General features: G+C 42.2%; 1 protein-coding gene across 4 annotated transcripts in view; it reads right to left on the bottom strand.

The window, feature by feature from the left end:
* Positions 1-20,764, bottom strand: part of APBA1 (amyloid beta precursor protein binding family A member 1) — an 89,723-nt gene that overhangs the window by 46,173 nt on the left and 22,786 nt on the right. The gene's annotated exons all lie outside the window — the stretch shown is intronic.

Raw genomic sequence — 20,764 nt, 5'->3', positions numbered from 1 at the left:
ACAGACCAGCTCACGAGTTTCCAAAGGCTTGAAGGCTTGCTACTTTCATTTTCTCACAGATTTGCCACTGTGTCACAGTCCTATACCGTAAAGACAGCCCCACAGTCCTCTCCAAAATCACATGGAAGGATATAATACGTTTGCTTTCCAAGCACAGTCCTGAGTGATCAGAGAAAAAATTCCCAAGCACATCTTCCACTGTTAGGAACTTTCTGAAATACCATGGCCACTTGTCAGCACCAGAGCAGATGCATCACTAGGCAACACACATCAGATTTTCAGCTGCAAGAGGTCTGTCTGGCCAGACCAGCACCTACCTGGATTTGACTGGCCTCAGCAGACCTGCCTGCCTGCTAGAGGGTCCCCAAAAGCAAACTTTTTTCTAGCCCAAAACATTAATCATTTCTACACCTTCAGTGACTTAGGAAGCAAGATAGACCCTTGTGCTTGTGCTCCTCCCCAGAGCTGATGAGAGAAGGTTAGTTACTCAGACAGGGAGGACATCAACATCACTCTTCTCTGCACCGAGGAAAATCTTGACTGAGACCTACTTTTCAGCACAAGCATATTTCTGTAGCGGAACCAGTTGCACCAAGGCAACTACACATAAAATCTGTTCCCCAGAGATAATTAAACCCTAATGAAGGCTGGCATTTCTCCACATCTGCAGCTCAGAACAGAACTTGAAGAGTAGTAGTAATTGCACTGTACAGAGCTCAGAGTCCTCAGATCTGTCTCTCAAACGCCAGCGTGCTCAGAAATTACAGTCTGAGCAAGGGAGATGGGAGCAACGCCTGGCTACAGCCACATGCGCCCAGTCAGGTTAAGGAAAAAAAATAAATCTGTTGATGCTAATCAAGTTAACCAGATCACACATTCCTGCCAGATCACGAAAATCAAAACCAGATGCATTCTGTCAAAACCACAAAGCTTTCCACACGCTCGCCAGTCTCTCCCTACTAAGAAAACAAACTCACCAGAACACAATTAGACAGGAGAGAGTACAGAAGAAAACGAAGAAAACTGAGGGGAGTCACCCAAACACACATGTCACATCCCTATGCAACACTTACAGCTAGAACCTCCAGGTAAACCAGTCCAAGTAATGCATACAGACAACGGGAAAAAAAGGATATAGTGTAACAGCATTTAAACATGCACTCATAAGCAAACCAGAACACAAACAAAAGACTTTCTAAACACACGTAGAGTGGCAGCTGTCTTATTTTTAAATTATTTGTTCCCTTGCCCCCCGCAGTGCTTTTGCCTCCCTTCCAGACAGAACTGACTTTGAAAATACTTCAGATGGCTCACATTTCTGTAAAAGTAGGTTACTTCGTCTTCTCTTTTTATACACCAATACTTAAATTTTAGTAGAAGAGTATATTCTGTGTAAAATCTTTTTTAGCATGCATTCTTAAACTCATAGAATATTTTTCTATTCTTAACACATCCAAGTAGTAGAATTATAGCACAGAAAAGGGCAGTTGTAAGGTAAAACACATTTCACACAGACAAACCTAAAGGAAGAACAGTACAATCCTGAAATATTTCAATACTTGAAGTAATGAATATATTTAGGTATTCATCTCTTAACATACTTCTCCCTTTTGCTTGCAGACAGTCTGAGAGTCAATGGCTCCTTTCACTTATCCTTAGAAGCTGTTATTAATAAAGCAATATATTTCAAAAACACTCATGACTTTTTCTCTCTAAGAAATGGAAGCCCTAATTTTTTTGCATTCTTATGTTTTATAAAGAGAAAATAAGACGCCTCTTAAATGTTCCAGGAAACTTAGATGAGAGGGATTTTATAATGCCAGGGAATAGTACAAAGTTATTCTGTTTTATCTTTTTATTCCTTTTTAAGGAAGGATTATCCTTCCTACAATAGAATGTCTTTCTCTTCTGACATCCAAGTTTAAGTGTAGTATTTAAGGCTCTATTCTCTAATGGCATTCAACTGAAATTTAAAGCCATGCTGGTCTAGCCTCTGCTATCCATCAGGCAAAGGAACAGTTTGAACTTCTCTTCAAATATCTGACCTTTCTATAAGTGGCCTTATAAGCATGGACATGCTAGTTTCCCTTTTCCTTGCTATATTACAGCAACAGTTTGTTTTTAATTTCTTAAATTCAAGACAAAAAGTACTGAGGATGTGATCTCTTTCACTGAAAGATGCTTTAAAAAGAAGGTAGGAAGCCACTGAATTAACTTTAAATATTGAAGTGGATTAAAAAAGATATGAAAATAATGAAGAATTATATATTTCTCATGGCTCTGTAGGTTGCTAGAGATTATGTTAAGGTTACCGTTTTACTACAGAATTCAACACAGTGTTTCAAATCAGTCTGTCAGATGGCTACTGCCGGTATTAAGTTACAGGAACTTCTCCGGACAAGTAAAGCTTTTAGCTCTATAAAAGTTGTAAAAACCCATGGTGACCAGTAAATCTGACCTCCTAAAAAGCACAAACCATTTTGGTCTCCTAAACTCCTTGCCTGCCTGAACTCCACCGTAAACAATCTAGAAAGATCTGCAATTTTCAAAGTTTGTCAACTCACAACCTCCGTTCCATTATCCCATACAGAACTGACTTAAGGTGCCACACTACAATTACCCAGTCATTCACTTCACCTTTTAAAATATTAGCACAACATAAACTTCCTCACAGCCTTCTGGGACTCCGGCACTGTTATAACAGCTACTGAAAACTCAGAGTTCAAAAGGCTCTTCTGCCACACCCTTCTCAAGATGTTAAATCAGTTACCCGAGCACAACAATTTTTGTGTACAAAAGCAGCCGGTCAACAGTAGAAATTTAACACGGTGAAGTTTCAAGGCTTTCGAACAGGCCAGTTTCTGCAGACAGTTACTCATGCAGATCCTTAGCTCAAGTACACAACACCCAAGCTCTGGAAATAAAAGTGAGTCACTACAAGCTGAAGTAATGTTTCAAAAACTTGATTAAAGCAGGCAAATGATTAAAAACATGACAGTCAGTCCTGGGAAAACAGTTCGCTCCTCCAGATCTATGATCCAGGTTTTGGCTTTTCTGAAAGTCTCTGAACTTCTAACTCTCATCAATTCTAGGGGAAAAAAGTCTGGAAAAAAAAGGAATGAAGAGGAAGAGAGGGGAAGGGAGGGGAAAAAGCATTAAAAAAATTATGCAGCTTGCAAGTGTGAATAGATTGTCATCTAGTCTTGTTAGAGTTAGTTTCTCAGAGTGGGTCTACATTTGTGTTTTAGTTTGGATCCAAAGTACATTTTTGAAGGGAAACTTCTTGATGGTCCCCACACACTGCACTTCAGTATGCATTACAGAGCAGACTTAGAGATCACGTAATGGATTTCTTTCAAACAACAATCATTTGGCAGAAGAGTGCACCTAATTTGTTCAATCTGCTGGTGAGCATTCAGGCACAGCACCAGTCCAGATCTAACGTGATAATGAGACTCCTCAAATGCGCAAACGGCTGTACATTATGTCCTTGGTACCAAACGTCTTGTCCTACAGATCCAATCAGGCTGCAGCTAAGTCAGGGTCAGCTCCAGAGCGGTTCCACAAAAACATTTTATAATATCAATCACCATTTCTAAGTTACGTTCACTCTTTGAATTACATGAGAATATTTTCTCTCAGATGCTTTTTCACTAGTGGGGCTGGAAGATAAAGGAAAGACAAAAACATTATGGACACAGGTGAAATATTTGAGAAACCAATATATTCTGGTACCTGCTTGCATACTTGGATGGTTCTTATAGACTCAGAGTCAGAAACATGTTGATTGGAACTGACCCCTGGAGATCACCCAGACTCCTCAAAGTGGAGCTAACGCCAATCATGTTGGTCATGGCTTTGTCTGGCCAAACCTCAAAACCTTCTGCAGATGGGTTATTCCACTGTCTCTCCGGGCAACCTGTTCTGGTTTTGCACTAGCCTGACAAGGAAGAAATCTTCCATTATGTTCAATCTAGATACGCACTACTACAGTAAGTCCGTGCAGCTGAAACATCAAAATTGATCTTGTCAGCAAATTCCTCATTTGTTCATGATCTGCCTGTGCACAAGGGTAAATATGAGCTTGTGAAAAAAACATCCAGAGGTCCAGGAGACAGAATAACTTAAGGCAAAAAGGGAGGGTGAAGGGGCAGGAGAAAAGAAGGGGAATACGACACACAAGGTATTCCCTTGGCAAGAATTGCTTCATAACAGCGCCTTCTGCAATCATCTCTCATTCAAATAGTTGCAAGTAATCTACTAATGATCTTGCATTCAGTTTTAAAACCTTGCCAGTGGTATATTTTTTTATTGTTTAATTTAAATTCTTTACTAATCACATTAGTGTTTGGACTCCTCACACTTGCAAAAAGACATGAGCATCAATGACACTTCCTTATTATTAAATACATGGCCATGTTTCGCTTTTCTTTGTACGTGTCCTGGTATTTTTCACCTTTAAAAATATTTTTTTAAAAGGCAGTAAGAATCATAACAACACATGCTATGAAGAAAAATAAGAAGTCTTGAGAAAAAAAAAAGAGAGAGAAAATTGGCATCTAATTTCTTTAAATGGTATTTAGAAATTCTGTCTTTTATTCCTGAATATATCATGAATTTCATGGTATGGCATCATTAAACCTTGGCTAAGATTTATCTGGTAGCACTGAAAAATTTCAAAGAATCACATTAACCTAATTCAGTTAAAAACAGACTTCTGAATTACTGTTATTTTAGACTGGAATTGTTAAGTGAAACTACAGCTCCAGTATCTTTGCACGCATGTAATGTTTCCTAACCAAAAAACTGTAACTTTAATGCAACCACATTTGAAGATGCTATTAACAGATTCTCCTTTTATGTACCAGAGTGTGGTGGGACACCAGGTGCCCACCAAGCCGCTCTATCACTCTCCCTCAACTGGACAAGGGGAGAAAAATACAATTAAAGGCCCATGGGGCAACATAAGGACAAGGAGATCACTTAGCAATTACCATGACGGGCAAGACAGACTCTACTTGGGGAAATAAATTAATTTATTGCCAATCAATAGAGAGCAGAATAATGAGGAAAAAACACGAACCTTAAAACACCTTTCCCTCACTCCTCGCTTCTTTCCAGGCTCAACTTTACTCCTGAATTCTTTACTTCCTCCCCGCTGTGCAGTGCAGGGGGATGGGGAAAGGGGGTTCAGTTCATCACACGTTGTCTCTGCCGCTCCTTCCTCCTCACACTCTTCCCCTGCTCCAGCGTGGGGTCTCTACCATGGGACACAGTCCTCCACAAACTTCTCCAACCTGCATCCTTCACAAACTGATCCTGTGTGAGTCCTTCCTACAGTTCTTCACAAACTGCTCCGGTGTGGGTCCTTTCCACGGGGTGCAGTCCTTCAGGAACAGACTGCTCCAGTGCGGGTCCCCCATGGGGTCACAGGCCCTGCCAGCAAACCTGCCCCAGCGTGCGCTCTCCACGGGCCACAGCCTCCTTCAGGTATCCGCCTGCCCTAGCGTGGGGTCCTCCCTGGGCTGCAGGTGGATCTCTGCTCCTCCGTGGGCCTCCATGGGCTGCAGGGGCACAGCCGGCCTCACCATGGGCTGCACCACAGGCTGCAGGGGAATCTCGGCCAGAAGCAGCATTACTCCCCCCACCTCCTTCTTCACTGCCTTGGCGTCTGCAGAGTTGTTCCTCTCACACTTTTCTCACTCCTCTCCTCTGGCTGCTATTGTGCAGCAGGTTTTTTCTCCCTTCTTAAATACATTATCACAGAGTTGCTACCACCGCCTTGGCCAGCGGTGGGTCCATCTTGGAGCCGGCTGGCACTGGCTCTGTCAGACATGGGGGAAGCTTCTGCCATCTTCTCACAGAAGCCACCTTGTTAGCACCCCTGCTAACAAAACCTTGCCATGCAAACACACAGGGTACAGGAGCACAGTCCACCAACTGCAGCAATGTTAACACTTCAGTTATGGTCAAGGTACTTTTCACTACTTGAAGAACAAAGCAGCTTTCTGAATTAATTCTCTTATACTGTTACTCCTGAAAGGTAAGAACTAGTCTGCATACATGCACACAGATTTCTTCTTCGGACCAAGTGGACCAGTAAATCATCTTACCTGACCTCCTACATATTACAGGCAAAAAAAAATTCATTCTGTAATTCTAGAGCAACTTTGTCCACATGTGTGTTTGTTTGGGTTTGTGAGCAGGCTCTTAAGCATGCTCACACTGCTCCCTAAAATGACTAATGGTGCTGTCAAGATGAGGCTGCAGCACAGTCTAATGACTCTTCCACTTGTACAAGCACAAAATTATGGCCCTACGGCAATTCTCAAAAAAATCACCTACAAATCTTAATAAGGCACTGTAATTTGCCAAAAAGGTCTGATCTAACACCTCTCAACACTGCAGCTCTGTATGTAAACTTACCTCTGAACCACTAGAAGAAAAGTGCTTCAAGGAACCATAAAACTAAGGAAACATAGTAATGTCCAACAGACAAAATTCACCGTTGAATCAACTGCACCAATTGCTTTGTCACTCTCTTACATACACACATCTTCAGGCAGAATGAAGGAGCATGGCTCAATATGCAGAAATTGAAACCATTTACTATGCTTTGCCACGAGATGAAACTATATCACTCAAAACTCCTTCTCAAAATTCTTCTTTTACCTGCCAGAGTCATTCTGGCTTAACAATCACTGACAGACATCAACAGATTATGAAAAAATAAAAAACATGTTCCTGTGAGTTTCAGCTTTTGCATCTCTTACTCTTACTGTGGTACTTCTTGCGTGAAGACAAAGTCAGAAATTCCACTTAGAAGCAAAACACTTTGCCACACAAGTTATCCCCATTAGCTTTGCAAAAAGATCAAACATTTAAGAAAAAAAAAAAACCAAAACAAAACCCAAACAGAAGAGGCACAAGTAGAAAAGACCTGTCCATGAAGCATATTAGGGCTAATGTCACTGTTGTCTTTCAATAATACTTAGGATTTGACAAGGATGCAAGCCTTTTTTTCATAGCACTTACTTTTTCAAAGCCGTGTTCGAATCCTTTTTCTTTTCTGTGTGTGCTTTTGAGATAAGAAACACACAAGGATAGCTGCTTTAAGCTACACTAATCTCACTTTTTGTCAACCAAGATTACAATAGCGTGTTATCTGGCAATACGAACAAGGCAACACTGTCCACAGGTCAGGCTTGGACTAGATGATCTCTAAAGGTCCCTTCCAACCCAAACTATTCTATGATTCTATAAAAAATGAGCTAAAACTAAGCTAAATGCTCAAGATGTAGCTTCTACATTTCTATCCCAGTCAAAAGCCCTTTTTCAAAGCCTGCAGACTGGCTCTTCCATCCACTGGAAAAATATTTCTTATAGCTAGTTGCATCGCAAATTTGTAAACCTCTTTCAAGAAAAAATGGAGCAATGTGTGAATCTGTACTCAGACAAGGAACAGCCAACACAAGATTTGCCTATAACTTCTGCTAATATGTAAGAATGACCCTTCCAAATAGACATTTCAGATGTAATTTGACTGTAGAACTGTATCTATCTGTCGTAGTTCAGCCCGGACCAGGATCAGACTACGCAGTCTCTCTCTTGCTCCCCCCACCCTCCGAGAAAACAGGGGGAGATGATATAAGCAAAAAAGGCTCGAGGTTTGAGATAAGGACGGGGAGAAATCCTTAAAGTTACCGTCACAGGCAAAACAGACTCGACTTGGGGAAAACCATTTATTTCTAAAACTAGCAGGAGAATGAGACAGGGAGAAAGATAACCTTCCCCCAACCCTCCCTCTTCCTGGGCTTAACATCTCTACTACCTTCCCCGCCTCAAGCGGCACAGGTGGGAAGAGGGAATGGGGGTCGCGGTCAGTTCATCACCCATTGTTTTACGCCGTTACTTTGTCGTTGGGGGAAGAACTCCTCGCATTCCTCCTCTGCTCCAGCGTGGGGTCCCTCCCACAGGCTGCAGTCTTTTGTGAAACTGCTCCGGCATGGTTCATCTCTTCCACGAGGTGCAGTCCCTCTAGAACAATTGCCCCAGCGGGCCCTCCATGGGCCACAGCCTCCTTCAGGCCTCCACCTGCTCTGGCATGGGGTCCTCCACGGGCTGCAGGTGAATCTCTGCCCCTCCATGGACCTTCATGGGCTGCAGGGGGACAACCTGCTCCACCATGGTCTTCACCACAGGCTGCAGAGGAATCTTGGCCAGGAGCTGCGTTACTCCTCCCCCTCCTTCTTCACTGACCTTGGCATCTGCAGCCGTTCCTCACAACAGGCTGGCAGACGCCTCTCAGGATCCTTTTACATCTTATTCACTTCTCATCTCCTCTCCACTTCTTGCAGCCAGACTGGGCCCAGCTGCCCGGCGGGAGGCCAGAGGGTGAGGCCTGCAAGGCCCACAAGGCTCGCACCTCCCCCTTTCTGCCCCTGCTCAGCTGCTTCACATCTTCTCCCTTTTTTTTCGTTTTCCCCTTCTTAATTACGTTATTGGAGAGGTGTAATCAGGGAACATTCTGCTACCAATCGGCTCGGCCTTGGCCAGCAGTGCATCCGCCCTAGGCCCGGCCGAGTCCACTGAACAAAGGGGAGCGACTTCTAGCAGTTTCCTACAGAAGCTGCCACCTTAGCCCCCCCCCCCCCCCCAAACAAAACCAGAACACTATCAAAAGAAAAACTAAATTCCAAAACTCATATAAGCTATTCCCTTTTGAATAATATTTTCAGAATTATCTCCAGTAACAAAGAAAATAAGATGTTCCATATAAAACTAATTGTTTTACTTACTAACTTAATAACATTCAACTACTGTAAAGCTCAGTATGAAATTTGGTTCAAATATCTATATACCAACCACTTCACACACCATAAGAGATTATCAGCCCCAAAGTGAAGACAAGCACCAGGTCCGATCTACGTTACTCAAAGCATACACGTGCAAACCTCACATCAGGCTGGAAGGTAAATGTACAAATCAGAAGACAACAAGTGCATAACAGGCATTTGGAAGGCACTAGTCAAACCATTTGACATCAGAAGGTTATTTTAGTCCAATAAGATAGGCATTCCAACACATACAGGAAAAGTTGCAGGACACTATGCATCAGAGAGAGGGAACGGATCAAATGATGTCATGTCCTGACTCCTCAAAACCAGTTCCACTGAAGTGGAATAGAACTTTCAGATTTTCCTGCAAACTTTCCAACTAGTGATTTCACAGAGCAAAGATGCAACAGAGGGACAAACTCCAACATCACAAATCCTCTAACATTCCCATGGAAAGGAATTTCACGACAACTCTGCTGTGCTGCTCTCTGGGCATGTCTTTGCAAACCCAGCATATTTAACCGTAAGCCACCCACAGCCACAAACATAAGAAACACTACAGCAGCAAACACACTCTCACCAAGCTCTAAGTAAGAGGGAAGCATTCAAAACCTCTTAAAAGCAGGTTACAAAAACCCCAACGGCTAAAAATAGTTTTTCCACACATAGTTCAAACTGGACCAGAGAATATGGCAACAGATTTTTGCACTCCCTAGTATGATGCCAGAGTACATAAAACAAATATCAAGTATTTAAATCAGACAGTCTTGAAGCAAGCAGCAAACATTCCACATGAGTTATACTGGTGTGCAAAGTCATCAAGTAGAACGCAAATTAGCACATACTAGGCTTATTTTCTCAAGGGAAGAGTGTGTAACCGTAAATGGAAACACTGAAAGCTAGAAAAAGGTCAGCAATAGAAAACCGCACAGATAAACTATGACCTCAATTCTTTCACCAAGTATAGAAATGGACCTAAATAACAGCAGCAAAGCAAGATTCCCAACTCTGCATACAATTCCAAGCACATCCAAACAAACACGAGCATTGTGTCGCATGTGCAAAGCAAGATATATCTTATGCAAATACCTGCTCTAGCGAAGTTGAGAGAAAATACAAAATAGATAAGCCTAACCTAACCTGAAGGTCCAAAAACCCCCCAATTAATTCTTTGCACTATGACATTTAACTCTGCATGGTTTGGGAATAACAATACCAATCATAGAATCATAGAATCATAGAAAGGTTAGGGTTGGAAGGGACCTTCAAAGGTCATCTAGTCCAACCCCCCTGCAAGGAGCAGGGACATCCCTGACTAGATCAGGTTGCTCAGAGCCTCATCCAGCCTGGCCTTGAACGTTTCCAGGGATAACTCAGGTAACCAAACATGTTGAGAAGCAGAAATAGAGATTTATTTTTCATTTTACAGAAGTAACAGCACGCTGACAAACATTTTAAAGGGCTCATCCAGGAAATCTGCTTATTACGAAAAAGGAGGAAAAAAACAAAAAACAAACAGTAAACCCACCAGTCCAACTCAAGACACAACAAAGCAAAGTCAACCACAGAGTCAACAAGCTCGAGATCGATAATCCATACCTACTGTGAAGAACTAAAACACCATAAAACATTAAAGGACAATAAGCAGGAGGGTGTTGGTTGGGTTCACAGAGGGAACAACGGCATGTGAGAGACTACAAAGCACAGTAGCCGAAGGCTGCCGAGCAGCAGCAATATGATGGCTCCCTTGGCTCTCAGCCATGGCAAGCACAGCTAAATCCCATCCCCACACATTGCCTGTAGGTCCCAGAGGCATTGGCTTTGCAGGTATCAGGCTTCGTAGCATCACTGCCCGAATTTTCCTCACCTCAGACCTCTTCCTGCATTTTCCAAAATGCAGCTGTGGCTCTAGCCCTTTGCTGCCTGTTTTACCCAGAGGAATCTGAACTCCTCAAAATAACAGTATTAAATAAAAGTGGAAACAAACAATTCCTGTTCCACTCACCCCTAAAAATATAATCCTTTTGGTCATATGTCAGCCGATTCTTCCTATGTGTGGGCATGTATGGCAGAAGATAGGTCCCTTCTGCGAGACCTTAGCCGGGCAGCGGGGACAACACTAAAACCCACACACTTGTCCTTATTCCAATGCACACCATCTGGTGCACTGAATTTAAGTCAATATAGTAAGTTTTCAGAAATAAATGTTACCCAGTTTGCAAAAGGAAATCAGCTTCTCCTTCAAATCCATTCCTAAACAGTTCTATGTTTCTGCCTTTCTTTAAAAAAACAAGAGGTGGTTATTCTGTGACTACACATTAGTTCAGCAACAGGAAAAACAGACAACAAAAACAAAGAAAGAAAGCACTTCCAAAAAGCTTCAATTGCTAAAATACACTTCAGATTAACAGGCTAGTAAGTCTTCACCAAACAGATGGACAGATCCCTGCATATGATTCTGTCTGCAAAAACCTCACTGCAGAAACACGTCTCAGGTCTCTGCAATTCAAGCAGATGGACAAGAAAAGAAACCGCAGCAACCACCCAATTCATCTGCAGAGCACAGACTGAGAACATAAAGGTAACAGAATTTCCTCTGCACTGATGCTCTGAAATACACCTGAAGACCACAGACATATTCAGAAGCACCCATGTGAAGGCTACTGCCTACGGCTCATTTTCAAAAGCAATCTGAAAGCTTAAATACTGCACGACTTTAAGAGAGTACAGGCTTCCAAACAAACCTGTAGCATTCTGTTCCATAATACTGAAAGACTATTTGCTTCAAAGAGTTTAATTACCTTCCTACTGTCCCCTTTGGGGAACCTCCTGCCCTATGCTACCTAGTCACCTGGTACTAACGACATTGTTAGATATGACTGTAAGAGATCAGAAATATTTCATTTCTAGAAGACTGCTGAAGTAATCAGAGACACAGGTGGCTTCCTCTTCAATCCCCTAGTCAGGTGTAAAGACCCAAGAAGGGGCAGATGCATAATTGGAAATGAACACATGGCTGCACAAACAGCATCAGCAGAAGGGTTTTAATTTTCTTGACTGAGAGCGCCTGTTTGGCGAATGAAGGATGGCTCAAAAATGCAGAGATGGAGGAGCTGTTCAGAATACTAGCTCAGCAACAGCAAAAGGGCAAAAACCTAGCTTTTAATGGGAGAAGCCTTTTCAGACTAAGATGAGTAACTTTGTCTTAGAACTAGACTCTAGGAAGGAATTGGAAACTGCAATAGGATTCTGGAAGGAACAAAGACAGAATGTCAAAAGACACCAACAATGTCCACACATATGCCAAAAATACCAAACCATCTGAGAAGTTCTCATCCTCAGATGTCCTACCCATCACCATTAAACTCTGTGGGACAATTAAAACCAACTGGATTAGACGGCATATTGTTCATGAAGGACAACCATGGCAAGGCGAAAAGAATAACAAGGTTCTACATTGTACTTCAGGAATAGTGTGTTTGTTCTGAAATTCAAGAAAAGATAAAAGAGTAGACTGAAGTTAAGATGAAAGGCAAGGAAGAAAGCAACAAAGGCAATATTATACGTGAAACATTCTCAAATTTTAAAGCAAATACAGATACTTTTTCTTAACCAGCTATCTTAACTACTCAAAAGACAGCCTATGATGGTAAAATACAAGAATTCTTTAACTGAGGCACTGGGTCAGAAACCAATGCAATACAGTTACTAGAAGTATGCAAGGATCTTTGTTGCTTAAGAAAGTTGAGAAAGTTACCAGAAAAGGACATTTTATTTTGACTAAACGCAGAGGAATTAGTGTTGAAAATCAAGATGTGATAGATAATTGTGTCACAATCACAAAACAATGAAGTTTATCATTGTAAGAACAGCAGGATTCTGCGTGTGACACAATGAGAATAATGGACTTGGGAGAGGCATCAGAGAAGAACAAATAATTACAAGATGCTTAGAATACAAGGCCTCTGAGAAAAGACTGAAGGAAATTAGTTTATTTAGTCCCCTGGGAAAAAAAGTAAACGGCCTAAAAAGGCAACTAAAAATACTGAGATCAGATTTTAGTGCACAAAACAAAAAAAAAAGAACAAAGCAAAAAAAAGCAAACAAACAAAACAAACATACAATTTCAACATTAAAGAATAACGAAGTTTTAAAACTCATTACTTTTGGAGGCTGTAGAATCTCTTGTCTAATTATATGGAGACCTAAGAAGAAATCAGAAAAATATCTTACCAAGGATGATTTAAGTGATTCATCATACCTATATACAGAGGAGTGAATTAGATTCATGTCTGGAAAAACCTCTGGCCCTATAATTCCACATTAATGACATGCAGATTTCACAGCAGTAAGCTCTTCTTGCCTCACACTGAGGCAATCCTATTGATAACGCTACTTAAGGCTTACATTGCCTGTACAACAATACGAAATATGAAATCTGAGTATGGATGTAGCAAAACTGAGACTAATGTAAAAAATGTAATTATGAGAGAGTTGTTTACGTCAGAAGAGTTTTGGCAGAGACCAGGAGGTCTCTGCAAGGCTAATGAAAAGCTGGGCCCAAATCCAGAAAAAAATGGAGAATAAAATACCAAATACAGCATAGAATGCCAAATTGAGTGGAGAAAAGAGGAAAGTGGGTCTTGCAGAGGTAGGTGTGCGAACACATACAGATCATAGTAATGCTGACATGTACATAGAAGTCCATGAGGAGGCTGGAGGAAATCCCCTTGCTTGACGTGCTGGACTCTCCATCAGGTTTATGTTCTTAAGAAACACGGGGGATGGAGGCAGGAAATAGATTTACATCTCAGTACTTAGAAAACTGTAATTTAGTAGTAATCACATACATGATTCCTTAGAATCTGCACTCTGTATCATTATAAAATTGTAAACTGGTATATTTGATTGCAAAGAATACAGATTATTTTGCATAGACTATTTTGCTGCTCTACCTATTTCCTCTTAGAGTGTTCATTAATCAATAAACATCTAAATAGTTCACATCAGCTAAGTCTCAAGCCTCCATTCCAAAGGGGAGAGCGTCAAACCTTGAGAGTAACAGAAATGTATCAATATAGCAACTATTTCTGATGTTCTTATAGGATGTATGAGTGAGGTTATGTGATAAAATCTCACCTGTGAAGCAGCACAGAGAGACAATAGCAGGGGTGAAGTTCAAATAATTCCCTGCCCCAGCTACCCCCAGGCCCATCCCAGGAGCCATCAGCCCATCAAAGGCCCATCTCCATAAGCTCAGAGGAGCACAGGGGCACACAATTGCAGACAGGAACCCAAACTACAGCCTCCTAAGGAAGGAACATCCTCTCTGGGCCCATCCAGAGCAGCCCTCAGGATCACGTTTAGGACTAAGTGGGCCTGCTGTCCAGGGGTGTGGATCACATTATGGGATGCAAGGGAAGAGCATCTGGGAATCGCATAGGACTCACTACAGGAAGTTTAGGGACGGAACCAAAGAGAGGAAAAGGGATGGATTTAAGTGATTTGGTGAGGAACGAATGAGTGTGGGAAGACAGAAGAGTAAGGGGATAAAAAGGGTTGGCAGCATGTGAATAGTGGGCTGATTAGTACACTTGTCTGGCCATGCCCTGTGCCTGACCAGCGCAGCCTGTTCTGTTTTCTTGTTAAACGCCTTTCTAACCCGTTCCTGTGTGCGGGACTGTCTATTTGATGTGCGTGTGTGTATGGGGGTCTCTCTGCAGCAACTTGAGTCAGACCATCAGCTGGACGGCCTGTGTGTCCACGGCACCAGCACTGCAGCACATGCGAGTGAGTGTGTGAGCGCGAGCAAAGATGAAGCTGTGCTACCTGGTGAGCAGGGGAAGGGGCCTGGGAGCCCAGAGCAGAGGGGCCTCTAACAGCCAGCCGGGGGTGGGAGAGATCCTGTGTGCTTTCAAGGGTGAGAGCACAGCAGGGTCAGCTACGGGACCAGTAGAGTGCTGGTCAACTCGGTGTGGGTTTGTGTGTGCATGCAAATGACTCGGTCAGTACCAGCAACTGGAGCGGGGCTGTGGCTTCAGGGGCTCGTATTCCCTGATGCCAGCAGCTGGGACCCAGGGGCAGCTAGAGTGACCCCAGCTACTGACGGGATCCACACTTCCCGTATGTACATATATATAGATGGGTCTCACTAGGGGACCCAGTCCTGCCGCACAAGAGAGAGAGGAGCAGGATGAGGACCCTGGTGCTGTCTGTGCTTGTGCGAGTGCTCTGTGTGTCCCTCTGATCCGGCTATGGGTATATGTCTACGCGTGGTGTTCACATGTGCTGCGTGCGTGCGTCTGCTGGGAACCCAGTCTCAGCCTTGCGACCGGATGGACATGGGGCAGCAGCAGCCTCGCCTCCTGCAGGCTGCCCGATCCAGCGTGATCTACTTTTCTCTAACAGTAGAAATTAAACCAAATATAGCCAAGACTATACCTGCTCTATAAACCCAATATGCAAGCAACACACTGTACTCCTACCAGGCTTAATCAAAACCAGTTTGACTTATATTATTATAATATAATAATAGCTAGCAGTCAGAGATTCTTTATTTCTATCTAAATTTACTTCTATCTAATCCCTTCATGACAGCGGGCAAGTCACATAAAATCTCTCCTTTAGTTTCCCCATCTATTACAAGCAAATAGGATGACACAAAAATGTATCAGGCTACTAGACTGCAGTGAAAACTAATCATTGCTTATTTGTAGTGAATTCTGAAAGTGAAAAGGACAATTTTAATCAGTGAGGAGTCCTAAAATGACACAGCACTGGCAACATGAAATATAGCTGGGAAGAGGAAGAGAAACAATCTTTTTGAAATACAATTTCTATAAGCATAAGGAACTGTTACACCCTATTTCCTTAATCTATTTTATTTTTGTAGTGGGGACAAAAATAAAGCTTAAAACACGGCCAGTCTACTTAAACACACAGTTTATAAATACAGAAACTATGTTATCCTGAAACAAATCTCCTGAAGACAATCATCTGGGAGAATTTATGAGAAATGTGTACTTGGAACATAAGCACATGCAACAGCAGTAATTAAATCAAATGTATCTCAAGCATATTAATTACATGTGATGTGAATTTTTCACCACAAGTTAAATCAGGTGTACTACAGCTGACTGAAATTTAAATATCTATAAAAAGGGACTGTGAATTTAACTATAAAGTGTATCACCAAATTCTTTGGGCACCAACAGAAACACAGGGATTATTTTATTTTCTTTAAATCAAACTGCACAGCACTTGACATCAGGTATGCTTATAAGATAGTGAAGAGGTGTCACAAATGGAGTGAGTTGAGTTACTCTTCACGATGCAAGATCATAAGGTCCTCCAAGTATCAAGTAGCTGGTGGCAAGCTGAAGTGGTACAGCTTTTTGTTTGAAACTGATGCTACATTTTTCAGCAAAAATACAGAATTTCTCGGTGTATATGGCTACTTGCTGTACCCTCGCTGAAGCGAAAGGGCGTCAGGAAGAGGTCAGATTCCTTGCAAATGTCTCTACACATTATGGGAAACACTTCTAATGGCAGAGAGCAATTCAGCAGTTTCACAGCATGGAAGTTCCACTCCCACGGCAGGGCAGACCCAGATTCTCTTCTGAAGGCTCACAGGCCAAGACACAGACTGATCCCCTTAATCCACGTATGCTGCCAATCTAATCTTGAAACTACTTTGCAAGGAAAACTGCCAGTGGCTTCAACAAGAGCTCTAAGAGCGGCTGCCATAGGCCGTGTCACCTGCTACACAGTATTTAAAATCCCAGTTATTTTTCCTTCAAAAAATTGCTTGAATAAATGAAATGAAAATGGCAATTCTTTCTTTTGGTAGAATTCAATAATGGCAATTTATTAAGCCCACACAACTCAGCAGAGCAGGATGACAAAGAGAAAAAGCTGAAAAACCTTCCAAACATAAGTTTTGCATTAACAGCGCTGCCTTAAAATCCATTAAAAAAAGATGACATCATTTTCAAGACACAGGATTTAAAAATCTATAATCTCACAGACACTGGCCTCAAAATAATGGCCCAATTCAACTCTGCTGAATTTTATCAGGGACTAAAATCACCTGCTTCAAGCAATTTATTTTCTAATTCCCTGGACGGTGGCAGACCCAAGCTTAAGAGAGTTTATTCCTGGGAAAAAAAGATCAGATCTTTCCTTCCAAACAGTAATCACAGGTATCAGTCCCAGCTTCTTAGCTAACTTTGTAATCCCAAGAGATTGGACTTTGGTGGAACCATAACAGGCAGCATACCAGTCGGCTTCCTGAAATACAGACTGCTGTTTCACAAAGCAAACTTGTGCACCGTCCCCAGTGACAGCACAGGACTATTCAAGGTACAAACAACAGGTTGTCATCCACACGTTTGCCATCTCAGCAGATAGCCCCAGAGCTGAACGCACACGGATATATGGAAAGTCACTTATATTCTAACTATTTAGGATCAAAAGTTGTAGGTGCACTAGCATGCTGAATGAGTGCAGTGTATAGGCAGCCATGCTGTATAGAAAAAATAACAAAGTCAAGTCTACCCATTTCACATTACTTAAATGCAGCTGAGTGACAAAATAACCTCAATCTGCAAACTCCAGCTCCAATGGCAGCACGGAAGGATCTGTTCTTGTAGTCCTCCATTTGATTCAAGAGTTCCGTAAGGTATGACCCTTAAACTGCACAGCATCTAGCTCTACATGAGGCAAATACAAGCACATTGGCAAAACCAAATTTTTTTTTTTTGAGCTAATTTTAAGCATGCCTTCACAACACACTTTTCAGAGGTGTTCTGGAAAGACTGAAAAGATACTTTAACAGCAGGGGTTTAGTCTGAAATACTTTTAATGTGAAGCAGCTTAAACATAGAGTTATGAAAAATGCTGTCAAAGTTGCTCGCTTTCTCCTCCTTGGCTCTAACTTCAGAAATATATTAAGGACTGTTTTTCTGAATGCAGATGTTGTTTTGCCACTCTGTTCTATACTTCATGTACAAGTTCAACCTTGAACAAAAACCCCCAAAGGATCAAAGTTTAAATTTCAGGCAAAGGTTACTAGGCACAAAGAGGAGTATAGAATTTGGAAGGGGAAAAAAAAAAAAAAAAAAGTGAAAACCTGTAATGACTTACAAGGCCAGGAAAATCAAGGTAAACATACAATTCAGAGGAATGAAATACCCAATTGCATGGATGTAATCATTTACACTGCTTGTTTTTTGCATATTTTAAAATACTTCTAATGCCCTCTAGACTAGCACATCTCAAGATTTACTGCTTGAGAACTAGACATCAGTTTCAAATGTTGTAAATACATCTTCATGGGCCAAGAGGGCAGTAAATACACTCCCTCCTGTATTTGCCACAGGGAAATAGTGACACATATTCAATACAGAGCGCTCCCTTGGTCTGTGTAGCTCAGGATTGATTGTGTTTGGAGTTCCCAGGAATTGAGGTGAGAATTCAAGCAGCAAACAAAAAAAACCCACAACCAAACCACAAGATCTCATTCAGACCTCGGCCGGAATCTCACTATTAGAAATAATAAATAGGCACACAGGCAATGTACAAGGATGTAATTAGGACGAGCTTTCCAGTTCCTTGCAAGAAGAGTCTAGAAGAACCGAACTTGGTCTTAACAAAATAAAAACCTAAGAAGCTGGAAGTAAAAAAGTCCAACTGTTTTTAACTGAGGGATGATGTTGGTAAAAGGACAAATAGGCATAAATAAACTCTAGACAGGAAATAACAACTTCACTCTGCAGTGGCTTTCAAATGGGAGTTCTACTGGAAGCAACAAAAAACTTTGAACCAAGGCTGTTCTTAAACCACCAAAGGATTATCTGAGACATCAGGAACTGGTGAAAACACACCAAATTGCTGTAACATGGTATTTCTATGTAAGTTTTCCTCTCGTTTTGAAAAGATAACTCTGTACTTCTGAATGAGGAAGTTCTTGAAATGCTCTGAGGCTGAGAAAGCATCATAACACACTCTGGTCTTGGGCTTTTACCCAGTACCTCAAGGGGGTCTACAAGAAAGATGGGGAGAGACTGTTCAGTAGGGCCTGTTGCGATAGGATGAGGGGTAATGGTTTTGAAATAGAGGGAAGTAGATTTAGATTAGATATTAGGAAAAAATTTTTTACACTGAGGGTTGTAGAACACTGGCACAGGTTGCCCAGAGAGGTGGCGGATGCCCCATCCCTGGAAACGTTCAAGGCCAGGCTGGATGAGGCTCTGAGCAACCTGATCTAGTCGGGGATGTCCCTGCTCCTTGCAGGGGAGTTGGACTAGATGACCTTTAAAGGTCCCTTCCAACCCTAACCATTCTATGATTCTATGGCTAGAAACAGGACACCTGGATAATGTAGTTCATTGACACTATTTTATTCTTCAATAGTTCATTGAACTATTCTTGTGGGTTTTCTAAAATCAATGCAGTTTTGTTAGATTTTTGTAAAAATGCCATAGCAATGTAGTGTAGTGTATACAGCTTACACTTAAGTGACTGCCAATCATCGCATGCAACTTAGTTCTGCACTAATAAAAGGCGTATCACAAGGTCACTTTTCAGCAGTTGCATCACACAACAGCTACAGCACTGTCTCACGCAAAACAATCTTGACTCAGGAAATTTTACTTCATGTCAGCTATTGCCAACTAACACAAACTTCTGCTTACTGATTTGGGTATTGAGAAAAAAACATAAACGATTAAACACTTAGGGAAACATTCTTCCTCTACCTTCTCCAGGCTCAACTTCAGTCCAACATCGTTTCCTCCTCCTTCCCAGCCTCAACTTCTCTTGTTGTCACCACACGTTATGCTTAGTCCCTCCCAATTCCTATGGCCGAGCAACAGGCAATGCAGTAGGCTGGAGCTAGCTTTATAAGGTTTCTTTCTGCTGCTCCTTGCGTCCTACTTGTCTTCCTCCACTGCTGCTTGCTTCTAACTCATTTCCTCCACTCCAGCCTGAGTTTCTCCATGGGCTGCAGCCTGTCAGGGGTGTTCCTGCCCTGGTTTGGATCCTCCAAGACCTCTGATCTCTTGAGGCAACCTGCCCCAATTTGGGTTGCTTGGAAGCTGCAGACCCTTGGGAGTGATGCTGGTCCAGTGTGGGCCATCTCCTTCCAAAAGTGCACCTCCAGCTACATGTCTCCTCCATTTCCCCACCACTCTTTTAAGTCAGCCTGAGCAGCAATGCCATTGCAGCAATGCAATTCCCTGACCAGCTGAGGTTTTGGTGCACAACAGGTTGTTTTCATGAGTTTTAGACCTGGCTGGAAGTGGCTGTGACTGGCTGTATTTGATTTAGGTGGCAAGGTTTCAGTAGCAGAGGACCTGCAGAGCTGACCTCAGTGAGAAGAGACCAGGGGCTCCCGTGTAATGGTGCAATTCATGAAGGACTATATCCCATGGGAGGGACTCCATGCTGGAGATGAGGGAAGAAGGAGCAGCAGTGAGGAGATATTATGGACTGACAGTAGCCCTCCCCATTCGCCATCCCCCTGCACTGCACAAGGTGGGGAGAAGGTAGAGAAGCTATGAATGAAGGAGTGAAGTTGAGTCTAGGAAGAAGGGGATAGGTGAAAAGTGGTTTCGTTTCGTCAGTTTCTCACCATACTACTCTATTTTAAATTGGTAACAAATTAAATTAATTTTTCCCAAGTCTGTTTTGCCAATGACAAGAATTGTTAAGTGATTTTCCTATTCTTCATCTCAACCCATGAGCTTTTAAATCTTATTTTCTCCCCCTGTCCTATTGTCAAGGAGGAATGCAAGAACAGCTGGCAGCCTAGCCAAGGTCAAACCCACCACACTGGCACAGGGTAGTTCATGGTCTCTGCAAAGCTGCTCTCCACCTCCTTTTGTCCAATCCTGCACCACTGCCAGGGTTCTGCCACCCCTGAAGCA

The sequence above is a fragment of the Chlamydotis macqueenii genome, chromosome Z (genome assembly GCF_036417535.1).
Source record: "Chlamydotis macqueenii isolate bChlMac1 chromosome Z, bChlMac1.mat, whole genome shotgun sequence".
Lineage (NCBI taxonomy): Eukaryota > Metazoa > Chordata > Aves > Otidiformes > Otididae > Chlamydotis > Chlamydotis macqueenii.
Note: the sequence above shows the minus strand (reverse complement) of the source record. Positions and strands in the feature narration are given on the sequence as shown.